Here is a 14,321-nt window from a genome sequence, read left to right as displayed (position 1 = left end):
CAGCCCCAGCCTCCATCTGACCCCAAGTGAGGACTGCCAAGCTGAGTGGAGTCAGCCCATAGGACTGCGAGAGATGATAATAAATTGTTATTTTAAGCGACTAAATTTTGGAGTGGTTTGGTACACAGTAATAGAATACTGAAACAGCCCCTTTGTGGTGCAAGTTTGCTCTCTCTGGAATGGACCCCGCTGTCCCATCCTACCCACATACCCTCTCATATCTCCTCTTGTCGAAATCCCTCTGCTTAGCGTGGCCCAGGGCAGAGGAAAGAGGCAGACTCTGGGGTCAGGCTGTGGAATGGGAGGGGTTGAATCCTAATTTAGTCTCTCACTATCCCTGCGACTTTGGACAACGTAATTTCTCTGAGCATCAGTTTCTGTATCTGCCATATGGAAATAAGACCCCTATCTCCTGGAGTTGTCTTGCGGAGTATATGTAAAATATCTATGCACCTGGTCCATTTTAGTCGCACTGAGTCAGTGGCCTTTAGGAGATACCCAACGTTCTAGACCTTAGCCGGGGCTCCAAGGTCTAATTCTTATCAGATATGAACTATATGGTTTTGGACAAAGTCCTTACACATCTGAGCCTTTCCCTCCTCGCTGGTAGCATGGGTTTAATAGTAATGTCTGTGTGTTGGGGCTTCTTGGCTGGGCTAAGGACTGGGTTGTCTCATGACGCTAGGCAACACTGCCCCCTTGAGGCAGCATGCTCAGATCCCTTAAACCTGCGTGGCCTCAGGTGTCCTTCTGAAGAGGATGAAAACCATGCCCACAGTTGGTGGAGGCCAAACTGCAGGGAGGAACAGCGGAGGCCCTGCGAGTTCACCCCACAGAGTGAGGAAGAGTTTTCCATGGAAGGGGAAGGGGTACACAGAACAGAACAAGGGGAGGAAAGGTGTGAGGCTGGGTATGACCATCTTGTGGCTCGGCATCCCCATCCCCTCCTCTGCCAGGGCCTTATTTCATTTCTTCCTCCACTCATTCACTCATCCACTTGTGGTTTATAATAGTACCTCCTACACATTGTAGGCTGTACCACATGTAAGGGGATAAAAGGATTAGCAGTAGCTTACATTTATTGGGTGCTTATTTTGGAGTAGGCACCAAACACCCATACAAAGCTTACAGGGTAACTGGGGGCACATACCTGTACCATGGAAAACCTTATGAAAGAGCTGAGGATAAGAAATAGAAGATGCTTTCCTACCTCAGAGAAAGAGAGGCATGCCAGGGGCCCATGAGCCAGTGGCCAGAGAGGCCAGCCATGATGGTGAGATGGGTGGCATTTGGCAGATAGCTCTGACCACGTAGGAGGCCACCCCACTGGGTTTCTTTTGGACTCACACTGAAGTGAGGAGACAGAGAAATCTGGGCAGTTACAGAAGAGCGCATGCTGTATGATGCCAGTTGCATCCTGTGCAAAAATAGGCAAACCCAATTCATACTGTCTGCACAGTATGAATTCATGCAGACTAGTGGTTACCCCTGCAAGGGAAACAGTGACTAGAAGGAAACATAAGGGGGATTCTGGAGGCTTGCAATGTTTTGCTTCTTCATTTGGGCACTGGTTACCCCAGTGTGTTCATTTTATAAAAACTTAAGTACATTTGAGGTGTGTGCACTTTTCTGCATGTTGCTTCAATAACAAGTTCATACACACACACACACACACACACACACACACACACACACCTGTTTGAGAAATGGGGCTGATTAGTCATTTCCCACTTCAAGCCCTTTGAGGTGTCACCACATCAGGGAAGGGGGTAAAAGATTAAAGGGTTGGAGGCAAGGACCACCCAGTGTCAGGCCAGACTTATTTTCATCTCTCCCTTCATTCATTTACTCATTCATTTATGGTTTATAACAGCACCTCCTACACAGTGAACACTGTACAGCATGTAAGGGGATAAAGAGATTAGTTTCCATTTAAGGGGTGTTTATTTTGGAATAGGCACAGAACACACATCCAATGCTCAACAATGATCCCAGGAAGTTTTAGGTAAAGGAAGTTGCTCAAGGTCACAGAGCATAGAAAGTGTCTGGATTTTCATTTGAACCTGAGCCTGTGTGAATCCAAAACTGGGACACCTTTCACTGAACTACACTGTCCTCCAGGAACCTAGGGGTTGGCGGGATGTGTTAACAAATTGCTCCACCACAGCAGTGAGGCCTTGGAGCTGGAGTCCAGGCCGTCTGGGCTTGAATTTCGGTCCCATCCTTTCTGTGGCCCGGTTAGACTCCTTCGCTTTTTGATCCTGTTTCTTCACCTGTATAACGAGGGTTAAAAACCACACCTTTCTCTCAGGGTTATTGTGGGGATTAAAGGCCTATGTCTGGCTCCCAGTGGACGCCTAGAACAGGCGGTCGTTGGCCTCTGAGTCCTTATCACCCCCACAGAGCAGAACTTCGCGGGGGCCGTGGTCGGGCATGCACACGGGGTTGAAAGCAGTTCCCGGGCCTTTGGCTTCTGATCTGAACCATAGGGCCCAGTGAACTTAAATGAGCCGGTGGGCCTTTAACGCCCCCCCCCCCTTCGTGATGCTAGGAAGTGGGCCGGACGAAAAGCTCCGGTCCCCATCACCACCCGGAGCAACAGGCACCACTGCAAGCGTACCCTCGGGTACCGTTTTCCCGGGTGAGCTCGGTGCGGCGAGAAGCCGCGTTGTCGCGAGACCTGGCAGGACCAATGGGCTTCCAGACCGGAAGTGAGGGGCGGGCGCGAGGGAGCGCGCCCCGTTTGAAACCCCAGGCGTAGGCCTGCGGAGGAGAAGGGTGGGTTGGAGGTTGTTGAACCTTCTGGGAGTAGAGCCGGGGCCGCAGGAGGAGGAAGAAGCTGGCTTAGCGGAGACCTCTGCATGAGGTTTGGTTGGCAGCGGCCACGAATTCATTCACAGGGCAGCTACTACGGGTAGGCCACGCGCCGTGAGCCAGATTTGCGGGGTACTCTGTGCTTCCGCCAGGTCCGCTGCGCTTTCCTCCAAACACGAGTAACAGTCCCCTGCTTTGGCTGAGCCTTTTAATGAGCCCTTGTGGCCGCGGCGGGGATTTGCCCCGAAGCCTGAAAAATTTCACCTTCTGGGCCCTGTCTTGCCCAGGTCCCCTCTATGGCATGAAAGAGGCCCTACGATCACGTTTTTATAGAATTTGCCAAACTAAGATATTTTAATTTCTGTTAAGACCACTGTCTTTCCACTGAGACTTTCCTGTCTGGGGGCATTAAAGTGGCTGTGGGTTCTTTCAGGCATTTTGGAATAGGGAATACTCTTAATTTCAGTGCGATCTATCTACTTACCTACCTGCCTACCTATCTACCTATCTACCAAACTGGGTACCTATGTAAGTTATCCCCAGCCTGCTCGGTGAAGGAGTGGCTTCCACGAATGCTCCTCTGCTGAAATACACGCGTGGTGACCTGAAAGTGCCAGAAGTCTTTTGGCATGTCCAGCACCAGCAAAGTGAGGAGATACAAAGTATTAATTACTGCACGAGACATGGGGAATTCCTTGAAATCTTGTAGCTCACAAAGAAAAGAAGCTTAATAGAGATTTGCCCAAATTTGACAACCAGCTTAAAGTAATGAATTAGGAAGCTGTAAGAACCTTCTCTAAACTAGCAGTAATAAAGAGCAAATGTTAATTGACCAACAAGAGAGGAAAGACTGATTTATCCTCCTGTTCTCTCCATAGAAAAAACACAAAATTGTCGTCTTGGAGGAAGTCATTAAAGAATATGCAGGCAAAAGTAGTAAAAAAGAAAAAAAAAGTGTATAGGCCAAGCAGTTAATTTAACAAATATATTATTTAAATTTTTTTGTGATTTATTTGGTATTTTATGAACTTAAAAGTTTGTAGTTTGATGTGATTTCTCATTATAAATATACATTCACATTTATACCTAATTTTTATAAAGCTTTTATTTATTTTCAGAGAGAGGGGAAGGGAGGGAGAGAAAGAAAAAAACAATGTGTGGGAGAAACCTCATTCAGTTGCCTCGCACACGCCCTCATCAGGAGACCTGGCCCGGAACCCAGGCCTGTGCCCCGGCAGGGCAGTGAACTGGTGAGCTTTCTGTTCACAGGCCGGCACTCAGACCACTGAGCCGCACCAGCTGGGGCTCGTTTGTGCCTAATTTTGTGTGTGTAATTTTGTACTTTTCTTAAAGGGGTCCCGTGAAATAATATAATCTAGATCTCCTTATATGGCTGACCTCTCCTTCTGACCACTCGGATCAGGGCAGGACACGTGCTTATTCTCTTAATTTTTGAGATGTGGGGAGGGAAGCCCAGAGGGGTCAAGTTAATTGCCCAAGGTGTTGCTCCTGTGGCTGGCAGAACTAGAACTAGGACCTAGTCCTTTTTGTTCTCAATTCAGGTACCTGGTCATCCCCAGGAGCAAGTGCCCTATTCCAAAATCTTTCACCGTCGGTCTTCAGTGAATGGGGCATGACTGTGTTTACTGGTCTGCCTTTGGGATCTGGGTTGTAAATGGTCCAGCTGAGAGGCCCAGTAAAGCTAAAAGGGAACAAATTGTGTTTCTGAACTGCCCCCAAATCTCAGAGGATGGCAGCCTTCTCTGTGTCCTCCCACCGGCCCCTTGTAGTGATGAAAGAGGGACAGCATCTGGTGGGAGAGAAAGGCCGAAGGGCTGGCTGGAGGGCTGGCGGAAGAACTGCAGCAAGGACTCCTCCCTGTGTGTCAGGTAAGCGTGGAGCCCTCGCAGAGAGACAGAATCGACTGGTGAACCAGCTGTGTGTGAATATGCATGCGAACATGTCTTTTGTTATTTTTTAAGCCAAGTATATTTTTGGTTGGTTTCCCTGGAGACTTGAGACTACGGAGAGGCCTTACCAAATGTAGTTTAATTTTTCCAGCTCTGCTTCCTTTCCAAGTCCCAAAATTAGCCACCCCCGTTTCTCCACCTAGACTGATTTTGTGTAAGGTCACTAAACTTTGCTGTTAATCCAACTTTTCAGTCCTTACCTTATTTGACTCTCCCCTGCTACAGGTATTCTTTTTATTTATTTTTTAAAGTTGTATTTGTTAATTTTTAGAGAGAGGGGAAGGGAGGGAGAAAGAGGGAGAAAAGCATTGATCAGTTGCCTCTCCTACAGGGAACTGGGCAACCTGGGCATGTGTCCTGACCTTGACCTTCCCCTTTGTGGGAGGACTGCCCAACCAAGGGAGCCACAGAGGTCAGGGCTACAGGTTTTCTTTTTACATGTAAATCTTATCCACCTCCCTTTGAAATTCTTCTGTAGCTCCCCATTGCTTTTAGGTTTAAGATCCAAATCTGACCTGTCTGGCCAGGCCCAGTCTTCTCCAGGTCATCCCAGGCACACACTGACCTTTCATTTTGCCAGTGAGCCGTGCTCTCTTCCTGAACACAGGGCTTTTGCACATGTTGTTTCTCCACCCATTACATATCAATATATATGAAATATATATATTGTTTTATTTATACTAATGTATTTATGTTTATATATTGGCACTAGTGTGTGTATATGATGGTGGCCCCCCCCCAAACCAAAATTATCTTCTGGAAGGTGGGTCCCTTGTAGCACAGGCTTCCCCCACTAGGTGAGTATTCTAGGAATGCATCTGTAGCAGTGTGCCAGCTGGCATTGTTGTGAGAGGCTGCATTTGGCTTCAGTGAATTTTTTTGAAGACTTTAACAAGTTTGCCCATTTCATAATTTACAAGGGCACCTGCCCACACTGCACTGAGTGTTCATCAGTTTTTGACCAAAAACGGAGTGACCCCTCGCCCCATCCTGCCTATTAACCCAATCTTGCCCTGAGTGACTTTATCTTTTTGTTTCCCTGATGAAAGACATTCTCAAAGGGAAACATTTCGGCTGTGTGGAAGAGGTGAAACAAAAAATGGCAGAAACACTAAAAGGAATCAAAATTGATGAGTTCAAAAACTGTTTTGAGCAGTGGGAAAAAAGTCTCGATAGGTGTGTTTCATCTCATGGAGAGTACTTTGAAGGTGACTGAAGTTTAAACATGTAAAAGTAAATACAGACCTGGCTGGTGTGGCTCAGTGGATTGAGCACTGGCCTGTGAACCAAAGGGTTGCCGGTTCAATTCCCAGTCAGGGCACATACCTGGGTTGCGGACCAGGTCCCCAGTTGGGGGCATGCAAGAGGCAACCACACATTGAAGTTTCTTTCCCTCTCTATCTCTCTCCCTTCCCTTCTCTCTAAAGATAAATATATAAAATCCTTAAAAAAGAATAAATACAAAAATTTTAATAAATAAATTCCAGTTTTTTGGGCCCCCCATATATATTCTTTTACACACACACACACACACACACACACACACACACACTATTTTACCAATATCTGCTATATTCCTGACATTGTATTGTTGCTAGAGATACAACAGCAAACGAAGCAAGCAAAAATTGCTGCCCTTCTGGAGGTCACCTTCTGGTGACTGTTTTTTGCTGCAATGGTCTTCCCGTTTCCCCTTTTTTCCCCATGGTAAGGAGTTTATTTATTTAAAAAAATTTTTTTAAAGATTTTATGTATTTATTTTTAAAGAATGGGGAAGAGATGGAAACATCTATGTGTGAGAGGTACATTCATCGGTTGCCTCTTGCATGCCCCCTACTGGGGACCTGGCCCACAACCCAGGCATGTGCCCTGGTTGGGAATCGAACCAGCAACCTTTTGGTTTGCCGGCCGACACTCAACCCACTGAGCCACACCAGCCAGGGCCCTATTTATTTATTTTTTTAAAATAACAGCTTTATTGAGATACAGTTCCTGTACCATGAAATTTGCGCATTTAAAGTGTACATTTCAGTTCACTATATGCAGAGTTGTGCCACCATCACAGCGATTTTAGAACATTTTCATCCACCCAGAAAGAAGCTGTGTACTCATCAGTAGTTACTCCTCCTCCTCCCTGCAGATCTCCCCAGCCCTAGGCAACCAGTCTACTTTCTGTCTCTGTGTTTGCAAATTCTGGCTGTCTCATATAAATGGAACCATACACTATGTGGTCTTTGGTGACTGACTTCTTCACTTAGCCTAACATTTTCGAGGTTCATCCATGCTGCCTGCTGAGGCATGTACTGTATTTCCTTTCATCTTTTTTTTCTAATTGAGATTTAATTGACATATAACATTGTGTAAGTTTAAGTACTTTATTTCTTTTCATTACCAAAGAGTAACATTCCATGGTATAATACATCACGTTTTGTATCCACTCATCAACTGAAGGACATTTGGGTTGTTTCTGCCTTTTGATGATTATGAATAATGCTGCTATGAATATGTGTTTATAATTTTTTTGTACAAACATGTTTTTATTTTCTTGAGTATATACCTAGGAGTGGAATTGCTAGATCACATGGTAACTCTATGTTTAACCTTCTGACAAACTACTGGACTGTCTTTTCAAAGTGGCTGCCCCGTTTTGCGTTCCCCCAGCACTGTATGGGGGTTCCAGTTTCTGCACATCCTTGCTGTTACGGGTGGAGTTGTGTGCCTCCAAAACTCTCGCTGAAGTCAGAGCCCCAAGTCTCTCATAATGTAAACTGATTTGGAAATAAGGTCCTTGCAGATGTAAGTAGTTAAGATGAGGTCATTTTGGAGTAGGTTGGCCCCTTGATCCAGTGTGACTGGCGTGCTTTATGAAAAGAGGCAATCTAGGCACCGAGACTCACACTCGGGGAGAGCACTGTGGGAAGACTGGAGTCACGCTGCCGCAGGCGCAGGAACTACCAGAAGCTAGGAGACAGGCTTGGAGCAGATTCTTCCCAGCACCTCTGGAGAGAGCATGGCCCTGCTGACACTTTGATCCGAGACGTCTGGCCTCGTAAAAACGAGACAACAGGCTCAAAATGGAGTCCCTTGTGCTAAGCCCCGAGTCACCAAACCGAGTCTTAATTAGTGTTGGCTGCCCCAGAAATGGAATCTCAAACCAGACAACCAGGAACCACCTGATAGGCACCAGTTAGGTGGCCTGTCTCATAGGCCCCTGCCGCCCTGAAGGAACGTGAACTGGAGCAACCAGCCCGCTTTTTGCCCAGTGTAACTTTCTCACTTCCACCTACAAAGGTGTTATATAGATCCTGGGAGGGTCTCTCCACCTGCCAGATTGATGCTGCCCAATTCAAATCAATGTTTGCTCAAATAAACTCTTGAAATTTAAAAAATATGCCTCAGTTTATCTTTAAAACCTCCAAAACTGTGAGACAATAGATTTCTGTTGTTTAAGCCACCTGGTTTATGGCACTTTGTTGGGGCAGCTTTAGCAAACTAGTATACTCACAAATACTTGTTACTTTCCATTTAAAAAGTATTATTATAACCATCGTTTTTGGGTGTCAAGCGGTACCTCACTTTGCTTTTGATTTGCATGTCCTTAATGCAAACGGTTTTGAGCACACTTCCACGTGCTTATTAGCCATTGGTGTATCTTATTTGGCTAAGGGTCTATTCAAGCCCTCTGTTCATTTTTAATTGGGTTATTTGCTTTTTTATTATTAAGTCTTTGCAGTTCTTAATATATTCTAGATAGAAGTCCCTTATCAGATATATATGAATATTTCACAGATTTTTTTTAAGGATTTTTACTTATTTATTTTTAGAGAGAGAGAAAGGGAGAGAAACACTGATGTGAGAGAAGCATTGATCGGTTGCTTCTCATGTGTGCCCCGACCAGAATTAAACCCGCACCCCAAACATGTGCCCGGACCAGCGATCTTTTGTTTTGTGGGATGATGCCCAGCCAACTAAGCCACACCGGTCAGGGCTTACAGCTAACGATTTTCAAGTCTGTGTCCTACGTAGAAGGCTCCCCTAAGCTACAGTCCTGCACATCCGACCGAAAGAATGTGTATGTTGGTGTTGTTGAGAGGAGGGTTCTGTAAGTGTCAGTTAGGTCAAGTTGGTTAATAATCTTACTCATCTTTACAGCAAGCAAGAAAAAAACAAAAACCAAAACCAGCTGCACTCTAGCTGTTTCTTCCGATCAGAGATACCCATTCATTCAAAACGTATTGTCTCCCAGGCACTGTTCCAGGCATTGAGAGTATAGCAAAGAACAGAACAGAGTCCAGGAGAAGGGGAAAGTCCAGAGACATAACAAAGAAAGAAATATTCAGGAGTGTCTGCAGTTTTGAAGCCCTGGTCAGTACCAACAGAAAAGGAAAAGGGAAGCAGTGTCACCCTTGCCACTGGCTGCTGTGAAACGGTGTGTGCCCTCGCCTAGTTTCACTTCAGCAAGGCTTTCCCGTGACCCTCTTCTGCGCCAGGCGCCACACGTGGAGGTGCTGGCCCAGAGACGAGGAGGATGAGGCTTCTCTCCTTGAGCGCAGTGTGGGAGAGGGGCGGGTAGGCAGGTAATTATTTTACAGGGGAATCGTGCGATGAAGAAGGGGTGGACAACATTCTGTAGAGCAGAGAAGAGTGGCTAACTAATTCTGCCTCGGAGTGTCAGATAGTGTTTGATGGAGGAGAAGACATTTCAAGTGGTTCTGAGAGAGGACCAGGAGATGACCAGCTGGAGAGGGGTAGAAAAGACATCTAGTCGTTTGTGGGTGGAATGGCCGAGTTACAAACACTGTCTAAGTTCTGAAACAGGACTGCTCGAGACAGCCCGGCACCCTCAGACGGCGGTGGGTGGGAGAGCCCACAGGAGAGGGATTTATTGGAAAGGGGGGTTGAGGCTACCAGTTACAATGGCTGACCCGATATGTAGCCCACCCACTGTAGAAACCGTGCAGACATCTGCTGTAGTTTTTCCACTTTTAAGTGTCAAGAAGACTTGTACCCATTTGGGGAAGGGGTGTAAATTGATACAACCTGTAAGGAAGGCAGATTGACAATGGCTATCAAAACTATAAATGCTACAAATATTTTGTGACCCAGCAGTTTCACTTCTAGGAATTTGTCCTAGAAGATGCACTTACTCATATGTGAAATAAGCTATGTACATGTATCTATCACATCATTAAAATAGCAAAAGACTGGAAATAAATTAAATGTTCATTAAGAGGGGATTGGTTAAGTAAATTGTGGTATCTCTTTAAAATATGACATTCAGTCTAAAAAGAAAATAAAGAATAAGGTACCTCTCTATGTCCTGTTCAGAATGATGTATTGTCACATGAAAAAAGTAAGGGGCTGAAGCATTTGTGTAAAATGAGGATGGAAAGAGTTCAAGTCCTCTATGGAGTATTCCAATGGCTGAATTAAAGAACTGTGGGCTGTCCGGCTGCTGTGGCTCAGGGGACTGAGCACCAGACTGCGAACCAAATGGTTGCTGGTTTGATTCCCAGTCCGGGCACATGCCTGGGTTGTGGGCCAGGTCCCCATTGGGGGTGTGCAAAAGACAACCACACGTTGATGTTTCTCTCCTTCTCTTTCTCCCTTTGTCTAAAAAGAAATAAATAAAATCTTAAAAAAAAAAAGGACCCTGGGCTGCCTTGCTTCTGGACTTTTTTTTTTTTTTTAAAGATTTTACCCATTCATCTCTAGAGAGGGAAGGGAGGGAGATAGAGAGAGAGAGAGAGAGAGAAACATCAATGTGTGGTTGCTAGGGGTTATGGCCTGCAACCCAGGCATGTACCCTGGCTGGGAATCGAACCCGGGATACTTTGGTTCCCAGCCCGCGCTCAATCCACTGAGCTACACCAGCCAGGGCTTTGGACTTCTTGTGATGTGTGATAAGTGTGACAACTCCTTATTGTTCAAGCTAGCTGAGAAGCGAGTCTTTTGTGACTTGTAGCCAAAAGCATCCAAATACGTAAGTCTACGGAAGTCCCTGTGTTTGGGCCTGGAATACGCAGAATGGGGGAGTTAAATCTTCGACTTGCAGAAAGTCTCCAGTTTACCCCATTTTAACTCTGTTGGGCACTCCCAAAGGCATCCCCTTTCTGGGTATTCTGAGCTCTGGACCTCAGAGCAGCTGGCCACCCACATGTTATAGCCATGGGAGTTTCTGTGCAGAGATGCAACCTGGCAGAATTCAACCTGCCTGGCTTTTTTTTTTTTTTAAGATTTTATTTATTTATCTTTAGAGGGAGGGAAAGGGAGGGTGAGAGAGGGAAAGGGAGGGAGAAAGAGAGGGAGAGAAACATTGAAGTGTAAGAGATACATTGATCGGTTACCTCTCGCATGCCCCCAACCGGGTCCTGGCCCACAACCCGGGTATGTGCCCTGATTGGGAATCGTACCTGCAACCTTTCAGTTTGCAGACCGGCACTCAATCCACTGAGCCACACCAGCCAGGGCCTGGCTCCTTTTTAATACAACCCCATCAAAGCTAAAAGCTAAAAGACTGGCAGAGTATATGCAGCTAGGGGGCAAGAGGGCAATGCACCAGATGCTAGAATCAAACCTTATAATGTAGAATTCAGACAACCTGCTCTCTGCCCACAAAGGGACCCAGATAATCCAAACTTGCTCTAGCGACTACAAAGCTGAGAATTCTAGATTAAGCTGTGTAGTCTGACAACTTGTCCACACAACTAAAATTGTTCTGTCAGCATTGTCCAGACAATTTTAAGGACTTACTTGACTTGCCCATTTGTTAAATATTTGTTCCCTGCACTCTGTGACATTGCTAGGAATACGACAGTGAGCAGAACTGAAACGGCCTTGCCTTTATTGACTTACAGTCTAGAGGAGGAGATGGCAATTAGTTGAATAATTATCAAATAAGTGTACAATTATAACCCAGTTAAGTATTACAGAGGAAGCGTTCGTGGTGGAAAAGAGCACTTAAGGAAAATACCGATTTTAGAACGGAATCAGGAAGGTCTGCCCGAGGAGATGACATTTGAGCTGACATCTGAAGAATGAGTGGGAGTTAACTGCATGATTGCAGGGGGGAAGAGCATTCCAGGCCAGAAGAACAGTTCCTGCAAAGGCCCTGGGGTCGGGGGTCGGGGAGCAGGGAGCCTCAAGGAACTGGAAGGAGGAGAATGTGATTAGAGGGCAGAGAGTGAGGGGGTGGCGCTGGAAGGTGAGGCCGGAGCTGGCAAGGCAAAGCCAAGGGGCAGGTGAAGTATTTCTGTGAGAGCAATGGAAGGCGTTTGTGGCACCAAGTGTTAGTTGTCCCCTAATGTCCACTTCCCCTCTGTTCCTAGTATTCACACCCCAGAGTTTTTGGCTCCCCACCTGGCTACCCAATGAAAGACCATATCCCAGGCTCTTTTGCATGTAGGTCTGCCCGTGTGACCAGGTTCTGACTAACGGGTAGTAAGTAAGAAGAAGGGCAAGCTTTTTCTCCTATTTTATTTTCCCCCTATTTTCTTCTCACTGGCTAGAATGCAGACATGGACAGTGGGGGCTGGAGGAGATACCCCAGCCTGTGAGAGGGAAGCCACGTGTTGAGGATGGCAAAGCAACAGGATAGAGGGAAACTGGATGGCCAGCACCACGGAGCAGCCAGAGCAGCCCTGGACCGTTAAACTGACACTGTAAGTGACACATTGATAAACTTCTAACTTCTTTGAACTACTGTTGTTTTGGTCTTTATCACAGAAGTTATACCTATATTCTTAGTGACTACTATGGACTGACTGTTTCTGTTTCCCCCAAATTCGTATGTTGAAATCCCACCCAATGGTATCAGGAGGTGGGGCCTCTGGAAGGTGATTATGTCACAAGGGGAGAGCCCGTGCGAATGGGATTAGTACTCTTACAAAAGAGACTGCCAAGAGCTTTCTTACCCCTCTGCCGTGGGAGGACACAGTGAGAAGATAGTCAACAATAAACTGGGAAGTGGGCTCTCCCTAGACACCGAATCTGCCAGCACCTTGATCTTGGTCTTCCTACCCTCCAGAACTGTGAGCTGGTATTTTTGTTGTAGCAGGCCGAATGGACTAAACGCATCATCGGGATGTTCCAGGTGATGGAGACGGATTTGCATGTTGAGGTGATCACTCTGGCTACAGCGTGTGGAAGGTAAAAGCAGTGAGAACAGCCAGAAGCCATCACAGCCCCCCAAAGAGAGGAGGATGCCTTGTACCTACAGAGGAGCTATCAGGGTGGGGCCTGGCCCGCTGGAACACCTTGTGCCTGGTATAGTGGAAAGAACATGAACTCTAGTCTCAGGGAGAGCTAAGCTATACTCCAAGATGGACTATTCTGTAGCCATGACCTTGGGCAAGTTACTTAGCATCTCATCTGTAAGTTCAAATTAAGATTCTTTCTGTGAGGAGTATGGCAAATTAAAGGCAGCCTTCAGACTTGGACTGCAGTATCAGCTCTTCCCCGGGTCTCCAGCCTGCTCTTCCTCCCCGGAGATTCTGGACTTGCCAGGCTTCATAATCGCATAAGCCGATTCTTTAAGATAGATCTCTCTCTCTCTTTCTCTCCACACACACACACACACACACACACACACACACACGTGCGTGCACATGCAACACACGGACATCCTTTGCTTCTCTGGAGAAGTTCGACTGATACAGAGGTAAACTTTCTACTGATTTATAACGTACATACAACAAAGTGCACATACTCAGCCACCATCCACAAGAAGGTGTATGAGGCCTGTCCAGAAGGTATGCAGCCATGTAATATGAAAAATAGGGACACTTGTGGAAGAAGATAGAAGATACAAGAAACATGGTACACAGGACAATAAGATCTCAGTCCCCTTCAAAGTAGACACCTTGGGACCTCACACAGTTCTCCCAATCGCCATCAGCTGCCCCATCATATTTTCTTGAATATCAATGACAGTCTGAAATCTCTTCCCTTTCGAAGGTGGTATTAATTTTGGGAAAAGCCAGGAGTTGCAGGGCACCAAATCTGGGCTGTAGGCGGGGCTGAGTCACCTGGGCGATTTCATGTTTTGCCCCAAAACTCTGCATGAGACGTGATGCATTAGCAAGCACACTGTTGTGATAAAGCTGCCAATCACCAGTTGCCCATAGCTGTGGCCTTCGGAATCATCTGAATAGTTTCCGGGGTGGAATGTTCAAGTTTAATGCAAAATTCGATGCAGATTTGTTGCTCTGCTCGCTCATTCATTGTGAATGGATGGCCACAAGTATACATGCTCACTCAATGGCGTCCACCACCCCCCACTGACTAGTACATCGAAATTGTTGTTGTTCACACATGCGCGTTCCAGGCCACTCTCCTTGGCTGCCAAGTAACATGATGTCTTGCAAACCATTCATATGAACAATGGCTGGGCTTTTTCTGGACAGACTTCGTATACCTGAAACGAATATAATGTTAGTTATGTTAGCTGATTATTTCTCAATTAAAAACAACAACAACAACACTAAAAGCCCATGGATAACATTTACAACAAAATGAGGTGGCAAGGTATTTCCAGAA

The 14,321-nt window shown here is 46.1% G+C and overlaps 1 long non-coding RNA gene across 2 annotated transcripts; it reads left to right on the top strand.

Moving 5' to 3' along the window:
- The first annotated feature begins 2,782 nt into the window (after window positions 1–2,782).
- On the top strand, window positions 2,783–13,346 carry LOC123829738. Of its 2 annotated transcripts, XR_006787646.1 has the most exons (4): window positions 2,791–2,914; window positions 4,605–4,703; window positions 12,293–12,445; window positions 12,838–13,346. It is a non-coding gene; the product is annotated as an uncharacterized LOC123829738 (long non-coding RNA). The 2 variants fall into 2 exon arrangements; XR_006787647.1 differs by lacking the exon at window positions 4,605–4,703 and having other exon boundaries at window positions 2,783–2,914.
- Window positions 13,347–14,321: the final 975 nt, after the last annotated feature.

Source organism: Phyllostomus hastatus, unplaced genomic scaffold (genome assembly GCF_019186645.2).
Source record: "Phyllostomus hastatus isolate PE091 unplaced genomic scaffold, TTU_PhHast_1.1 phas_contig_137, whole genome shotgun sequence".
NCBI lineage: Eukaryota > Metazoa > Chordata > Mammalia > Chiroptera > Phyllostomidae > Phyllostomus > Phyllostomus hastatus.
Note: the sequence above shows the minus strand (reverse complement) of the source record. Positions and strands in the feature narration are given on the sequence as shown.